Below are 19,061 nucleotides of genomic sequence, written 5' to 3' on the forward strand. Positions count from 1 at the left end.
ACTCTAATGACATTTTACATTAGCTGGTCTCGTGGCCATCTTCTTTTCAGGCGCCTCTGAGGATTGTCAGGAATGGAAGAGGATGCAAGATTAGAAACTAAAGGGTTTGAGTGGTTAGAGAGTTTGATATCTGGTGCGGGCTAGATCGGTTACATAGGGAACATTAAGGTCTTTATGTATGATTTTATTTGTGACAAAGTAAGAAGCATTGAGGATTTTACGAAGGATTTTGGATTGTAAGGATTGAATACGAGAGGAATTCGAAGGTTTAATGGAGCCCCAACTCAACGCCATGTCCAAATTGGCCTTATTACAGTCATGTAGATCAGCCAAAAAATAATAAAATGTAAATTTGGGAATATACTCTCTGGAATAGTTCCTACGATTGGTCCTATTTTACCCTTAGGATCTTTTCAAGATATCTTTGTGTCTTTATAGCTCCACATGTTGCAGGTTAGTTTTGTATTAATTGTTGTTATTTTAAACTAAGTTTTGTTCGCCCGACGTACCCTATAATAAACAATATGGGAAACTGTCATAACCTTGGACCAATTTAATCCAAAGCCATGGAAATTTTTCTTTAACAACTACCACCTCCTGTAGTTCTAAACCCATACCTCATCTTTCCTTTCAAGGAGGTATATACCACCTCTTTATGTGAGAGATAAGAGCATCCTCATTCTGTGGGAAGATAAGCAAATAGAGTTGGGACTAGTTTTAAATATCAATTTGCAAATAGATGTATTGTACATATGCCTTAGTCTCTATATCTCTTCACATTAAGCAAAAAAGTCAAACTTACAGAACCCTGTCGTTGAAATTCGTAACTAATGGCATTCTCGGTGGTAGAGAGGACTATGAAGGAATTATGGAATATACGTTTACTTAGAGTAGATCATTCACATTTCTTAAGAAGTATTTAACAATGAGAAAACTCGGCTGTCTTGGTTTGGTGCAATAAAGCGGCCAATAAAGGTGCAGTAAGCCAGTTGTGGTCGGAAGGGAACGGACGTGAGTAATGAAAGACTCGGGTAGTAAATCCGGACTCACGCACGGACTTAAGTCCTGTTTACAGCGAGTCGTGATTCATGCTCAGTACATCTGCCAATCTGAAAGCTTCATTCACTAAATATCATGCTTGCTATAATGTATAATACATATATAATATTAGTATTTATAATCTTAAACACTTTCTTGAGACTGGTTTAAATATATCCATTTTAGTCTCAACACAATTTATTTTTCATACAAATCCGACGTTTCGGCCAATCCGGCCATCCTCAGGAACAATCTACCACAAAACAGCTTTTATACATGTATGATCCTCAACTATTATAGTATATTAAAGGACAAAATTGATATAAGGAATCAATCGGGATTAATATATAAAATTCCCTGTCTAAATTGTCCAGCTATATATATAGATGAAACAAAGCAATTATTGGGTGACAGAATTTATCAATACAATAATGATCAGAAAAACAAGGAGAGGGATCCAAATAAAACGGCACTAGTGCAGCTGAAAACCATCAATTTGTTTTGAAAATACAATGATTTTGCATAAAGAAAATAATACATTCAAAATACTTGTATTTCTTTACATATCTAAAAATATTAATTATACAGTGAATTTCAAAACAGATACAAGAAATTTGAACCAACACTAAGGAGAGATATTAAGTAAAATTAATTTATGAAAAATATGGAATAAATTAAACGTGGATAATTATAATTAGCCTTGATGGGAATTTTACTAATGATATAAAGAGGAAAATTAACTAAAATGTTGTTATAATCAATAATTTTGATGCTGGAACTGAGTGGAGGAAGGTTACAAGCATTGTTGTGATAAAGTTTTAACAAATAGTGACTGTGATAAATGAATTTTAATTCTTGTTTTTTATGTGAAAATTGACTAATTAGGTAATTAGACATAATGTAGGATATACTTATTAACAAACAAAAAATATTTACCTAAAAATATTTATTTAAAAATGTTTTAATGTTTGATAGAAATTGCTGTTTTGACCTAGGCAGAATAGCTTGCATAAGGTTGAGTTTTAAATCATTTAGTTCCAAAATTGTATTAAAGTAAGACAAATTATAAATAATATTGTTAAGTATTTTGAATTGTTGAGGATCATACATGTATAAAAGCTATTTTGTGGTAGATTGTTCCTGAGGATGGCCGGATTGGCCGAAACGTCGGACTTATAAGAAAAATAAAATGTATTGAGACTAAAATGGATAAATTTAAATTATTTATTTAAACAACATAAGTCTTTATAATTATATTTAGTTTTAAAATTAAAAATATTTAAACATTACCTAATTTTGTGTTGTGAGTTTCATCATATGGTTTTTATCTAATAAAAAAAATTTTTTTTTTCAGGCATCTCATAATTGGAAGTTATGGATAAAGCATACCCAGAGCAGGAGATTGTGCTAAGTTAAAAACAAAATTTGTATACAATCAATGAAAATAAATTTTAAATAAAATAATAATTTGTAAATAAAATAGCATAGTAAAAATTATTTCATAACGAATTGTTTGATTCATAGTACTGTTCTGTAGATGTTTTTCTTGAAGAAAAATAAAACTCATTTTTTACTGAATTAAGAGAATGAGAGCATTCCAGGACCAATAATGTAATAATGATTTATATAATATTCGGAACAAGAACGAGATATATATTATTGAATAGAAGAAGAGGGTAAGGATCGAGGCTATGTTTGCCGAGTGCCGCAGCTGGAGAGGCATAGTTTGGGAGGGGGTTGCGGTAGCTTGTTGAGGTTACTTTGACAATTAAGCGGAGGTAAATGGGAGGAGCCCGGGGCAATAATTACTCTAATAAAATGTGACGTTTCCCCAGAGCACGTGTGTTCAGGGGGGTGTTCTCTAATTGGCACGCAGCTTTCTTACGTCGTACTCTACCCCTCCTCATATCTAATGGACCGGTCCAAGAAAACAAAAACTGCACCCGAGGGAACGATTCTGGAAGATTTTAGGAAATTACCATTTCAATCCTCTTAGCATCCGGGTGTTTGGATGTATATTCACTCTTAAACATGGAAAGGTTCACATGCTCACACTCTAGTGGTATTACTAATTTTAATACATTTATTAATCGAAATATTTTAAAAAAAACAACAACTATATACCTCTCAATTAATACTTATATCATTAATTGCATATTATGTCATAAAAATGTTTTCTAATATTTGTCTTTTAAATTATTAAGGTATTTTAAAATAGTATTATAATAAATTAAATTATTTTAATACTCAATTATAATAGATATTTAATAATCCAGAATATTAGAAATAGATCGTTCTTAGAAATAAATCGTTCTTAGTTCCTGCCAAGAATGCTACAGTTTAACAAAACATAAAAAGCCGTGACGAATAATTGCGTTCGGGAGCGATCGGATTACCTCGGCTGTCTCCGATTTTCCAATTTCTATGTAGCTTATTTCTTTGTTCTCTCCTTTAGTTAATTATCAAATTCATTCATAATCTATATGGTTACATTCTATATAATTGTTAAACATCTAAAGTGGTTAAATATCTGAAATAAACAAAATTAAAGGTAGTTCTGAGAAATACTTCTGTAAAAATTCGGCATTTAATTAATACCACTTAATTACTCATTAATTTACCAAGTGTACTATTTAAGGAACTTTAAAATATTATTGTAAGAAATTAAAAAAAATAATAAGTGTCGTTAGAGTAGTTTATGGAGAAAACTGAAAAATAAGAAAAACCGAATCGATAAAGTGGTACTTTCAGTCGGTCGATTTTAGCAAAAATGTTCCTGTCTTAAACAAGGGATATACCCGTCTCAAATATATAATTTCAGTTTTGTAAGAATTTTCGTTTTTAAGATTGTTCACAGAAACGCATTGAAATTATAATTTTTTTCTCTACTACATATTCCGTTGATAGTTAAGTAAAGAAAAAATTATAATGAAATACAACAAATAATATAATGGTCGAGTATAAATAATATAATAACAATATTTATTTCTAGTTTTTTTTTTAAACTTATAAAACCATGAATAATACAAGCTAATACACAACTATAGTTATTGTGTATACAAGTTATTCAGTTATAGTTACTTTAATTAGTAAATAAATAAATTGCCTAATTATTCCGAAATTTACTACCTATTGTTTATGAGTGTACATATATGAATGTGAGGGGTGTATATGTGAATATATCATGATTATTTATATTCTAATTTATTTATTTTCGGTTTATAAACATTTATTTTCTTTTTTTAAGAGAATTCATTTATTAGTAAATTATTTGTTTTTTTCTGATTTTAAAAACAAAACTGCTTTAAGGCTTTAAAACTCCGTTAATTTTATAAAATCTAATGTGAAATATAATAGTCATATAGCAAAATTGTAGAATAAAATTATCATCATTAAATATTACTATCTGGTTTTATAGTTTTTTCCGTTGTTGAAGTGGAACTCATTTTGACGTTGTTCTCATGACGACAGGTGTTGTTAGCAAAAAATTCAGAAACCAATCTGTACTAAAAAGTAAAAAAAAAAACCTTGAAAAAAATTGCTAAACTTGCTACTGGCAAAATGCTAATTCAATGAAATAATACAATAATGCTAAAATAATTTGGACCGGCATGCAATAGGCTTAAGGACCATTTATATAGACAATGACAGATACACTATTATAAATAAATTTTGTTATGAGACTAATAAACAAAAAATACTCATAAATCATATATTATAGTATAGTAAGATAAAATATCGTTTAAATGTACATAGCACATGAATTTTAATTGTATAATATTACAGGACCCGATCAAAATTAAATGTGGAAAAAATAGATCATGTTTAAATTAATAAATGAGGTAAAAATTGGAATAATTATTTATAGAATAAATCGAATTTCAAAACTCTCAAATAAACAATATAAACAAATATTAGAAAGATAAATTTTCAACAAAGATTATACATATATTGCTTATCTTATGGTAAAAATTTAAGTTCGGAGAATATAAGCTTTCAATTTGAGTCTTTCCAATATGCAAATAAATTTAAAATAATATTTATATAAATCGTATTACTGTAAATTAGAAAGAGAAGACGTAGTACATTTTTGAAAATCTGGATTTTTATTTCTTTCTTATTTATTTTTTCACTGTTCAATACATGTATTATGAAAAATTATAATTTATAATTAATTATTATATAATATAAAAATTTAGTTATTTTATAATTATTGTTCAAGTAATTTAAAAACTGCTGAGACCGATTTCTTGTGATGCAACTATATTTTGTTCTCTTCTAAATTTATATATTATAAAATGGACATTTTGACTTTTTTTTATTACAATTAAATTTATATTTATTGTAATACAATATTTAATAACTGATACCGAAGAATTCTCTGATGAAATGACCCACGGCAGAAATATCGAAAAAAATCTTAAAACGAAAACAAATTAGAAGCAGTCTTAAGAGTGAGGGTGCAGGTAAAATAATTTTCTCGAAACGATTTAGGAAATAAAAAGCGGTAAAGAGGTTTTCATAAGGGAAAAATAAAAACTGATTTGTGTGTTTTAGCGAGAGATGGGGGCCGTATGTAAATATGAGGGGTTGTTGGTGTTATTAGTAGGTAGCTCTCTCTGTATGTGCCGCTTAAAAAATACAAGACCTGTTGTCTACCTGTTGCCTGCATGTCTACCTCGCTCAATGTACCACTCTTCAAGTCGTATATCTTAACTGCATTTCCTCTCCTCTTTTTCAACCAGTAATTCAATTCACTCCTTGCTGAAGTACAAGAGCGTTGCAGGGACTAAAGTGAAATATGGAAGTACCGGATATTTGTATTGGGTATAGGATCACTTATATCAAAGTCGATAATTTGCTGTTAAAAAAAAAAAAAAAAACCACATGTGGAGACATTTTTTAAAAATAAGTGTGTCGAGGAAAATAAGATTTGAGCATACGTAAGTGAAAGTAGAGTATGATTTTTTTTAAAAATATTAGTAGTCCATTTCAACAGAAAATTTTTATTTTCCAATATAGATTTTTCCAACATTCCTCCTACTTTGGGTCAAAAAGGGCGAACTGTTTTCTGAATATAGGGACGAGTATAAGAAGAAAACGCGCATGCGTTGACGAAGAAGTAACCATAGAGAGACATAATGAGAACAAATTTATTGAAATAAAAATTTTCTATTAAGAGTGCAAAATCGATTCACTATCTGCTTGAATGCTACCACACTACCACCATTGGTGAGGAAGCAGTATACAAGTCCATTCAGGAGAATAAAGGAGGTTGAAAGCAAAATCAACTAACCTTCATCACATCAAAGATCAAAAAGATGCTTGGCTCAGGAATTAGGACAATAGGATAAGACAGAATAGGAAGAAGACTGGATCATCTATACCTAAGCCAATATCATCGACCAATATGATCTTCTTGATACCATAAATCCCTAACCTAGAAGAACGCTTATTTTGCTAACGGTGAGTTTCAGGAAAGACTGAATACATGCATGTAAAAATATTCCAAGTAGATAGCCCGGGTGGCGGTCAATAAAGGTATCCAAATAGTAAAAGAAAACTATTTATTGTTTTGCAGGGCTTCGTCAGGGCTAAATGAGAAAACAAGATACAAACATTTTATAATTAACAGAACTTTAAGAATAAAAATCATTTCAAAACAACTATTGAATCTATAAAGCATTTAGAAATAATAAAATATTAATAATAACAATATAAGGAAATATACATGTAGGCAGACTAGAGACAAGAGCTGTATTATTTTATTTTGTATTCAAGAAAGACACCTACATCATTTTATGTTTTTAAATAAATTTCTGAAGAACTTATAGAAGTTATACAAGTAAAAAGCTGAGGGTTGTGCAAAGCCTTCTAATCGATAATCCTTTCTCAATGGTTGACGTTTCTTATGACTGCCCTTGGTGTAATTGCAGAAGGGGTTGTGGTCCCAGAAGGGGTTCAACGGCGCTTGACATTGGATTGTAATTTCTACAGTTTTAATTTGCAATAAACATAAGTTAACTGACTAAGAGATACAGTTTAGAGGGGGCATGTATTTTTAAAGTATATAGTCTTCCAAAAAATAAAAACAGTTAGTCGTAATAATTCCATCAAATATTTAATTAGATTTAATACAATGATACAAGATACTTTAAAAAGTTTCAACGAGAATGAGCTCGTTTATGAGTTGATTCATAAAATTATAGTATTTATGAAATCTGTTTATATAAATTGAGATTTTTATACTTGTTAATTTGCTGCCAATTTTTTAAAGCGTTTCAAAATAACTATAAAAAAAAAATTAAATTAAAATCTGTACCGCTACAACCCATGGAGGATCAGGGGTTCAGTACTTTGTAAAGAAGTACTGTTACTAAACCAACGGTTGTGCAAAGAGGTGATTTGATTAGAATCACGCTCGACCCTCAGATTTTTACTCAATTAAGGGTCCCAATTTAAGAGGCTGTATGGACCCCAGGAGGGCTCCAGAACCCACATAATAATATTATTATATTATATAACACATTATAATACTTTTAATTTAATTTCGTCTCTCTAATTTTCTAATTCGTTGCACTACATAATTAAACTAATATATCTTTCTTTAAATAATCTCAAACGAGTAGAGATTTAGATTTTTTGTATGAGAGAAAACGTCTTTTTTGTTCAATCTCGATCAATTACAAGGAATTCAATTTCAAAGATAATATTTTTTTTTCTTAAATCAAGCAACATTAATGGAAAAAAACTTCCTCCTCCAGAGCTAAGAAGGATCGATTAACACTTAGCAGAAAGAGATGTAAAACCAACAGCAAACGACAATCTATCCTCAAAGGTTGACAAGAGACGCAGGTGTCCCAGAGTTTTTTCCTCCTCGATTTTTTTTTTTTCTCCGACGATCCAACCCTGAACTAATCAGGTCCCCTGCTAATCCCCGTATCAGTTCTGAATATTTTATTTGAGGAGATGGGTGGGGGGAGCCGCAAGGGGCCCCCTAAGACAATTAGCTTCCAAGGAGGGAATCGATCCTCCCTATAGAGCTAGCGGTCTTCGAAGGGTAACAAGATCCTGTATACCAGAAATCCGTAGGTGGAATAGTCTACCAAATGTTTATTAAAAAAGAGAAAGTCGAATAATATCGATATGTTGTGATAGGATTAGAATACAAGTATGATGCGTTAGTTTTTGTATTATTTACATCAAAGCCATTTTAGTTCTCAATTTGTTTATTGAATGGTATATCATATAGTTCTAAAACCATTTCCTACTTAATTTTCATATAATAAAGTATGTATGAAATCTGTTTATGTAAGTATGGCATTACTTTCAAATAAAAAGAACCGTGATGCCTGTAACTCCGGCCTCCTAACTCAGTCTACGTTGATTTTCAATACCAGTGGATTGAGGATCTCTTGAGTTACTGCTTTGCCACTCTGAATATTGTACGTAAGCATGAATAAATTAAAGGTGAATTTATTTTTTCTTAACTCAATAATTTAATTATTGTTGCAGTATGTACCTCATACAGAGACTCCCTCCTCTGTATGAAACACATACTGTGGCAATTACAGGGCTATTATAATTACATCAGACGTGGGTATTGTGAAAACGTTTCTACCAAAACCAAAACTGAATATTTCCACTCTATTCACGAATTAGCCATTTTGAATAAGAAACTTTTTTTTTTTTTATGTAATTTAAAACGGTCAGTACCTTTTATTATTTGAACGATGATATCTATGTTCACTATGGTTAGACGATAGATACTGCCACATTCCAATGCTGTTTATTTTCAACTAAATAAGCACCGAAAATGAAGGGACAGAAGATATAAAAAAACAAACGAAAACAAAAAAGAGAAGAGAAGTGAGATAAAAAGATGATATTTGGAAGCAGATGGAGGGCTAATTGTGAAGGCGGCGGAACCTTATTGTTCTAAACAGGGCGTACTGGACAAAGGCCCTTCTAGGGGTGTTTTTCCAGCCCCTCCAGCGACACATTGTCTAAGACAAAGGCTTTCCACCAGTCCGGCGGCTCAACGCTTCATCGCCCGTCTGCAAACTCCGGCCGTTTTCCAGACGTCCCCGGTTCTCAGGTCAAGGAGGGACCATTCAGCTTCTGGTTCTATGGCTCGTCGTACATAAATAGATAATGGGAGAAAATTGGGTAAAAGTGGATTGAAAATAATAATTTTACGAGTATAACATGTTCAGATAAATAATTATTTATTCTGAATTTTCCATTTTGGAATAAAACAAATCCAACACTAAAGCAATTCATTCAGTTTTGAGCCATATGAAAACACAAAATATTTACAACTTCAAATGTGATTGATTATTCCAGTCTCCAGGACACCATCGCTATAACAATATATAACATTCAGCCTGTAATGCATAACTTGATTTATTTCGCTGAATGGCATGTAAACCTGATGCACCTACCGGAGTCAAGAGTAAAATTTAATAGTAATACAATATTTAAACTTAATTAAATGCATTTTTTTAAACAACAGATAATATTGCAATCTGCCCAATGACAATAAATATTAAAAATTAATATACACCATTTGTCTGAGAAAAAATATTTTAAAAAAATAAAGCTTGATCAAAGAATTGTTGATTATGTAATAATTAAAGATATTTATACAATTGTACAATATTAATATAATAAAAAGAATACCAATGTTTTCCATTATGAATATTTTTTTCATTTAACATGCGAAGGTTTTAAAAAGTTTTTTGTCAAAACTGACAATATACAAGTAAAATATATACGCGCATTTGATTAAATTTATTATAAAAGTTTCTTCGATAAAGATATAATATGTATAAATGCAATAATAGTTTTGTTGGTAAATAAATATTCAAAAACGATCTTGTATTCGACTGGTGCTTCAGGAACACTATCTTGCATAGAAAATTATATGAGACTCATAAGATACCAAATAGACTATAGAAATACTTCATAAGGCATATTACATCATTTAAACGAATTCTAACAAGCGTTGAATAATGAATTTTACTTTATATATGCATTGTTCCAATATACAATTACAAAACCGTCCGCCTCAGTGACGTTACAAAGGAAACCTTAATAGAGGAGAATTTAATGCTGGCCTAAAACGTAAACGTATTCCACGTCAGAAATAGTTAGCACACTACGACAGGATATAGACTAACGATGCTAAAAGGGGCCTGACACGGAGCGATGTAATGTTAATTGAAGGATGCCCTCCCCCTGGAGGATGGATGAAGACAACTGGAGAACTGGACCGGAGTGAGAAGCGACAGCTGTGACCGCAGGCTGGAACAGTTGATGGCATCGGGTCACCGTCATGTGGTTCCAGAGCACGTAGCTCTCCCTCCAGTCCCACATCTTTTTATAATAACTCACTACCTGCTTCTCTTACCTCTTCCGTCCCTCCTTCCGCCAGCTTAGGACAATTGCATGAATGACAAAAATTATATAAATCTCCCTTTAATAACTTTCATAAAGTTATTAATCTTTGTTAATATTTTATATTTTTATAAAATTAAAAACTACAACTATTATTTAAAAAAGGTATAAACAAAAAGTTACTATGCTACCAATTCCAAGGAATGAACTCTGTTAATCCGGCTGTGGCAGATAATTATTTATTCTGTTACGGTAGCCGTGAGTCAACCCTGTGGAAAGCCTTCCTGGGGCACACACTGTCTCTATATAGTAGGTAACCTTGATTAGGGAAAAATTTTGCAGTTGAGCGTGATCTTGAACATATCACCTCCTGGTCTTGTAAAACCGTTCTTCATAAAACAGGACTTCCTTTGAAGGTACTGAAGTCTTCACTGATTGTAGCGGTTCAGATTTTAATTTTTAATAAAAAAAAATTATGAGCGTCCGGTGTGAAGAAGTGCTGGCTAGATTCGCATGCAGGTTAGCTAATTTTTCAAGAATTTCCCTAACAACTTCACTATTTTATAAGTTTGAACTTCAAAGTAACCGTTTAATATTGAATTTAAAAGTCTCTAGAGACCAAAAACAGAACTATTTCTCACAAAATATTAGAATTAAAAATATTATAATAAATCGGAGAAGGATAAACTGAGATAATTGTGTCCTAACTATACAGTAGGTGATTTTTAACCCTCATTCGCCGGACGGTAATTTAGGTATATTAAGTTTATATACTATTATTTAAAGGATTATATGAACATTAGATATTTGCAAATACTCTGATGTATTTAGTTTTAAACGACTGCCCTGGTACATATTTCACCGGTCATTTAGCATACGCTACGTCACACCGAGCTGTTCATCGTCTTCTGAAGGGGTATTGTGTTAAATGTAAAATGTTTTACCATGTTAAATGTTATATGCATAGAAGTGTGAGCAGCCATATTTAAAGTCATGTTAAATGATAAATACACAAGAGCTCCTAGCGGATTTTCTGAACAACTTGTTTAGTAATCTTTCCTTCCTTAACTTCTTGTTATTGTTTACTTCTAAATTTTGATTACAGTAATTAATTACAACATGCCTAAAATAAGTGAAAAGTAGATCTATAAAAGCTTTGATGCACTACTGAGTGTATTTTTTAAAAAGTCCAAAACACAAGACCAAAGGGGAAAAAAAACTACGAGTAAGTAACCTAATACGATAACAAATAAAACGAGGCTCAGTTGGTCTGTTTCTTGACGACATTCTCCATTTAACAGACCTAGTAACAGACTCTCAACCATGTTATATCGTTTTAAATTGGTAAAAAAAGGAAATATTTCTCCATTTAAGATGAGTTTTTCAATTTAACACGCTTTAACATGTTAAACTAAAGATCATGAATACCCCTTAAGTATCCTATGTTTTTTCCGTTATTGTTGAAAACATCAGCATGGGAAATTCATCATCCTCAATTATTTAAGAAATATTTGTAAAATATTGTTTTTTTTTATATACAGAAAGACTGAAGGCCAGCAATTTGAAAATGTTTTTAAGTATTTGTGTAAAACTTTAAGTGTGAGGTCAATCAAGAGATTAACTAATTAAATTTTTGGGTACACTTACCTCGCTCTACTTTAACATAATTTTTAAAGGCTGGAAGTATTTCAAAGACTTCAAGTGATATTTTAATAATTCAAAAGAAAACATAATTAAAAATAAGAATGAATTTTACTGCTGGTAGTTGAATAATTAGAATTCAAATCTCTTTTTTAGGAGTTTAGGGCCATTGATTTTTGGTAAATAATTTTAATTCCGTATTGCTTAAATAGTTTTTAAACTATTTGTTTTCACTTTTTTAGACATATGAGATATGTTACCTCTGGTTTGCACTTTATAGGTCACTTGTATTTCCTATTGATGATACCTGAATCTGTGAAACATTGACAGGTTATGCATTTACTAGAATTTGTGATACTTGATTGGAATCATCTATTCATATCCTAATATTTTTAATATGAGTAATTAATAATTATTTTACAATAATATTAACAATAATAATCATTACACATCGGCATTAAAAGAGTTGGAGGATGGAAAGTTCATATTTGAAAAACAAAGCCACTCATTGGTTTGGAAATCTAAGCACATATAGATTCAAATCTATAATTCAATTAAAATATTAATAAATAACAACGATTAATATTTATTTTTTTAAGGTCCTTACTCTTTTGTTAAATTGATTAAAAAATATGTTTTTCGAAATATGGTAATCAAACCTATATTGATCGGAGCTAGGCCGTACGACTGGCCTCAGGTATGATGGGAACACATTAATTGTAGAGCTGGTTTCGACGAGGTATGGTATGGTATAGTCATATCGCGTGTTCCTTCGACATTCGGCCGTACCGAAGATCCCGACGAAAGAGGGTATCGACTACAAATGAAATTAAACCTTAACTTTATTGTAGCCTTCAGCGCAATAGTCGGTAAATTGTTCTCGTGTGAGTGTTTACTACGCGTGGGTACGAGTACCTAACGATTCCTTGATTATAAGCGTTCACGCTTTGTATATGAGAAAAAAATTAACGCTGTCAGTAATAAACTGATTTTCCTTCATAAAAATTCAATATCAATTTACAGCAACAGTAGTTACACTGAACGAAGAAGCTGCCAGAAAGCATCAAAGAGAACAATACACAGCATCCCCAGGAACGGAGATGAAAGAAGAGCCGTCATTAATCGAAGTAGACTATTAACTGAACAGTTCTTGGGAGGCGGCGCCGAACTAGACAAAGGCCAGGAGTTAGCGGCTTTCAGCGAGATTGGAGGCAGATGTCGGCAACTTTCTGCAGTCTTTTAGATCTGAGAGAAGTTAGTTCTTGATTTTCTCCAGCTGTCAATAGAAGTATAGAATGGGGTTGGGAGGTACTGTCCCTAAGATGTTTTCATGGCTTATTTGTTTCAGGTCTAGGAAAACAAACCTTTGTGTGGTCACAATCCCAGAAACAAAAGTGAGCGAGTCAAAACAATTTTTGTAGAGAAAAACACATCAGATTTGGTGATCTATCTGGAAATTTTCAATAATAATCTATTCTAATCCATAAGAAGAATCTTTTGAACGAGCTGATTTTAGGAAATACCAAACACATTTGACAAATTCTTTTTGTATTAGATAAGCCATTTAATAAAGAAAGGTTTCATCTTTGGCTTGTAGCAATAACAAAAATGTTAGAGGTTTCTAGATTTTTAAATATTATTCTGTCAAGGATTAAACTTTTATATGCAAAAATAAACAATGTACTTAAAAGACTTTAACATATGTCAATTCTCATTTCTGAAAACCGTCAGTATGTTTTTCATATTCATTTTCCTTTTTGGTAATGAAATTTGATATTGCTGGTTGTTAGTTTAAGCAACAGATATAGCTTCACGCTACGAAGTACAGTAACGGACTTTTAACCGTATAACGTTTGGCCATAATCACTAATATCACAATGCCTATAACGCTGAAATTTTCAATGGTGGTTCTGAAAAAGTTTAGAGCTTTACGTCCGTTAAGACAATAGGTGAAGAGCTGAAGACGTTGAAAGGAAAAATACCCATTATAAGTGTTTAAAAAAAATTATAAAAACTATAAAGGAATTATAAAAAAAATAAAAACTAAATATCTCCTGGAACAAAAAAGCTGTTCATTACTAAATAATTAAATTCTCTACAAAACAAACGAAAAATTATTTAAATCAAATCAGTATAAGATAATTAAAGAAACAACGTATTCAAGTTTTTCTTATTAAGTATAACGTCTACTCTCTAGCTTAAGGCAGAACAGACGAATTATCCTAAAGTAGCCAAACTGGGAAGATTGAGGTTTAGTCTGAGAGTCCACTACGAAATAAAAGTCAAACAGAAAATTCGAACGGCACCGTTTAAGATAGGAAAATATTTAGCGTTAACACTCTCTGCTACAACGCTTGGTGTACTGAGTTTGGGTTATATTTATACAGCCATCAAACTAAAAGCGTTTTCTATTATGATTTCTTTTAGTAGTTGATCGTTTTGTTTTTCGCATAAATTTCGGATGTTTATCGGACCCAGTTAATCAGATGCATTTGGTCACGTGCTCATCCTGTGCATGAAAGATACAGGTATAAACTAAACTTAACACTGGTAAAACCGTGCACGCTGGTCTCAATTATTTATCATTAAAACATCATCATTTTATTTTAATAATGTTAAAAATAATAATTTTACCTATTTCTGTATTTGTTAGTTTGATCAGTAGGATCTATCAAAGTCACATCTCCCGTTAAAATAAGCAAAAAATAAATAAATAAAATCTTTTTATTTATTAAAAAACTTTATTTAATTGAGAGATATTACAATCTGCCACACTATTGTGGGCAATAGGTATTAGTGATGAATGATCACATTCATACTAAAATAAGAATGAAGATAAATAAATAAATGAAAGAAATAAAAAAAAAAAAAAGTACAAAAAATAGATAAAATCTATCTTAAAATATATACAAACAGAAGGATAAAGAAAATGAATCAAACTATACGTATGAAAAAATAAATAAAATAAAATAATAATAAACATAATATAATCTCTAGTAACATTTACACTCTTATATACAATATTTACACAATCGACCTGAGGATCCCTGAGCCCACTCTATCCCCCACGTGTGAGGGGTAGAGCAGAGCTCAAAAGATCCCAGCGCATCCCTTTCGCTGCATCAGTGGTAAATAAAAATTAAAAAAGAAGAATTTTATAAATAACTTTATTAACATTATAAAGACAAAGTTTGAAATTTAATTTCAAATAGTTTCTACTATTATTTAAAAGAACAAAACATTAGTGCAATCATATTCTATTCTAGGTGTGAGATAGTAAAATATTCAATTAAATTGTGAATTAATTACCTTTACCCTACGTCGTAAACCTACTGACTGTCCTACAGTATACTTCAATAATGTTTCCCTTACCCCTGTAGAACAGATCCGCTACCTTGGACTACATCTGGACAAACGACTAACCTGGAATCCTTACACAAGACTGAAAAGACAGGAAATTGCACGGCGATTTCGACTATTACAACAGCTTACTGGACAAACGGTCCAAACTTCCAATTCATTACAATAGACTGATTTACATGACAATTATAAGCCCTATCTGGACATACGGCGTTGAGCTCTGGGGCTCCACTAAACCTTCGAATTCCTCTCGTATCCAATCCTTACAATCCAATATCCTTCGTAAAATCCTAATTGCTCCCTACTTTGTCACAAATAAAATCATCCACTAAGACCTTAATGTTCCATTGATAACCGATCTAGCCTGAACCAGATATCAATCCTTCCATTACAAACTCCCTGAACATTCAAACCCATTAGTTTCTAATCTTGCTTACTCTTTTATTCCGGATAATCCTACGAGGCGTCTGAAAAGAAGATAGCCTCGGGACCTTATATTGTAAAAATGTTTTGAGAGTGCTGCCATTGGGTAGTTTCTCTACATGCTTGTACCATACCATTATGATTTCCTCAAATATACTTAATGTATTTATGTAAAGTTGTAAATATCAGTAAATAAATTTAAAAAAAAAAATCGTGAATTATAATAGGAAAAATTTTTTTAAACGCTCCTCTGGGAAAGTTCAGTTCCAATTAAAAATAATGACTTCTCAAAGCAAACTGAACAAGATCAGTGATTTCCGGCACCCTCTGTTGTATAATTTTGACAGAATCACGAGAATCCCAAAATAAACAGACTGATGGGAAGCTGTCGGCAGCTGACAGAGGTCGAGGATTTACCCAGGCCGTTTAAAGGTATTAAAAGGTTAACCAGGAGTGAAGGGACGAATGGGGTAAAAATCCCATCCTCCCCCCACCACGACCGAGGCGGAATAAGTGAATTTGGACGAGGCTGAGTGGCCGCGTTGGCTCCACAGGTGGCTCTGGCTTTTTACACGGCCTTTGTGTTCTCTGCCATATATCACTCGCTCTTTAATTAAACACTCTACCGCACCTAGTGGATTTATTTAACCAATTCACACAAGCCTAACCCTTCCCCTCCCTTAGTTCTCTTGTTATTGTTTACATTTATTTTATTTCCATTGATACTCATTGGCCTTTTCCATTCAGAATCGGTGACTGTGTGTCTACAACACACAACCAGTGATCGGCCCATTGTACATCGAAATGATATACAGCCCAACTTCCCTAGTACAGGGGCCTAAGAAGACCTAGAAATTAGTGGACAAGTTGAAGGGGAAATCTTACCTGTGCCCCTTTGATTTAGTATGGTAGTAATGGAATCCCCCTCCCTCAACTTGGACCAATATCTCAGCGGGGCTAAATAGTGGACGGGGGACTTCGAGGGCTTCTGGCGTCTCTGAGGCCACCTGAGCACTGACTAATCCAGGGGTCATTAGAATGTAATGTCATCTCATAAATTGATTAAAACAATCTGCCAATGCCTTAGGACAAGTTATATCATTTTTAAGTTATCGAAACAATAAATTCAAAAAAGATATAAGAAGTATGGTCATCATTGTAAGATTCTAACCAATGTTCTAATCTCTCATTCACCTATTAAGCCATCATTAGGAATGAAAAAAAGAAAGCAAATATCTTTTCAAACTCACACCTATGTCTTGGTATGCCCACATCAATACGTGAAGCCTGATTATTAATCTCAGTTAAACATAGATTATTTCTTTATCACTTCACCTAATAATCTACCTCACATTTATAAGGACAAAGCTTGAAATATGTTATTTATTTACTTTTTTAAAATATGGTATCACTATTTTATGATATTGAGTATTGATAAATGTCAGTTTTAGAATTTCATTATTTTACATTTTAGTTTTCATTTTGCCATTTTATAACTTAATTACTTAATTAATACCTTAAATCATTTCAAGTCAAAAAATTGATAGTATAATTGTGTATTATCATTATTTTTCAAGTCCAAGAATAAAAGTCCGACATAAGGTAGACAACTAAATCCATTCGATTTTTTGATTATTTTGGTATCTTCATCAGTAAATATCAACAATAAATTTTTTTAAGGCTTGTTGAGACATCAATAAATGAACAAGAAAAAAATATCCCCCTTTTACGTTTAGAAATGTGTAGAACAAAATAATTGTTGTGGTGAATTTTTTCACAAGTTAAACACAGGACAAATGTCAAATTAAAATTTTTAATCACGTTTGATCAAATTCAGGGAAATCATATATAGTGTGTGTTTTGTAAGGAAACCACAAAAAAATGAACATGTTTATCTTCATAAATCTAAAAACAAAAACATAAGTCTAATTGCATAAGTGGTCCATGTAAGGATTTTATTGTTAAAGTAAGTTCAAAATTTGAATCAAAAAGTAATATATCACACATTTCGTAAGTGGGAGGTGAAAACAGTAAGCACTAATTCGTAGAAATAAACAAGTATTTATATCTATTATTATCTGTTACAATCATGTATTCTATAAAATGAATAAAAATTTAGTAAATATTAACAATAAATTGTCATTGAAATAAAAATGTAATGCGTAGATACATATACGTTAAAAGGTAACTGATTGGCAGTCTCTAATTTGTGTTAGAATATTAATTATTTTCTTCTTTAAAATAAAAATAACTCCACTTATTAATAAGCTCATTAGATGATGATATAGGAAGCCTTGAGAATATACAAAACGAAATAATTGACAGGAGACAAGAGTAAACAGCAATAGGCCTAACAAATTCAACTGCTAAATAAAAACTCGAACTGAAGGACAGCACTCCTGACAAGAGCCCTTCAAGCCCTTGGAGTACACTCGACATTAACATGGCCGAACCACCTTAGGGTTAGCAATATGCTTCAGTCTACATTCGTTAATGACAATAATCTCCACCCTATACACTACTGCATCTCTGCTTTCAAATGAATTAGGTTTTAATTAGGACGTAAATAGGATAATTAAATATAACGATACCGGTGGGTAAATTGGCAGTAATAAGGTATAAAATCTCAAAATGGAAAAGTTTGTATTCAATCTAGTATGAAAAGGACATTACGTAACTCATATCTTTTAGAATTTAAACTAACTCATTACTGAAAGAAATTAAACTATTCTATAAAATTTAATGAGGTCCCCTTTCATTTAATTTATTTTATTTTATAATATTATTTTTTATTTTTAAATAAATTAATTTCGTAATTTTAGCATTAGTTTTGAAAGTAATTATATTTTTTCGTATTCAAACTGAGGTAAAATATAACCCATATGGTTGAAATTTTATATTGGTCAATCCATAGCTTAGATCTGAGTTTGCAAAAAAAGTTAAAATTACTATCAAGAATGAATGTTCTTATCTCTCCAAACATATTGTATTTATACATTTTTTCTCGTCTTTTTTAATGAATAGAATAAAAAATAGGTACTTATGAAAGTTGAGAAGGAGAGCGGATAAATTGGTAAAAAAAAAAAGCTGTTACCACCAAAGTTTGAGAAATATCGTAATGCAAATTTCGTAATTCATAAAAAAACGTTTAATTCAGTAATTTTAGTATTTATTATAATTTTTTTAATAGTTATTTATAA

General features: G+C 31.3%; 1 protein-coding gene and 1 long non-coding RNA gene across 9 annotated transcripts in view; one reads left to right on the plus strand and one right to left on the minus strand.

Annotated features, from left to right (window-relative positions):
• Positions 1–2,616, plus strand: part of LOC136795604 (uncharacterized) — a 9,953-nt gene extending 7,337 nt beyond the window's left edge. Inside the window, exon 2 of the long non-coding RNA XR_010843229.1 lies at positions 2,393–2,616. This is a non-coding gene — a long non-coding RNA (uncharacterized lncRNA). The remainder of the gene's footprint in view (positions 1–2,392) is intronic.
• The window catches only part of LOC106679334 (myelin transcription factor 1), a 263,237-nt gene that overhangs the window by 145,794 nt on the left and 98,382 nt on the right, over positions 1–19,061 (minus strand). The gene's annotated exons all lie outside the window — the stretch shown is intronic.

Source organism: Halyomorpha halys, unplaced genomic scaffold (genome assembly GCF_000696795.3).
Source record: "Halyomorpha halys isolate HHAL.00 unplaced genomic scaffold, Hhal_1.1 Scaffold194.1, whole genome shotgun sequence".
Lineage (NCBI taxonomy): Eukaryota > Metazoa > Arthropoda > Insecta > Hemiptera > Pentatomidae > Halyomorpha > Halyomorpha halys.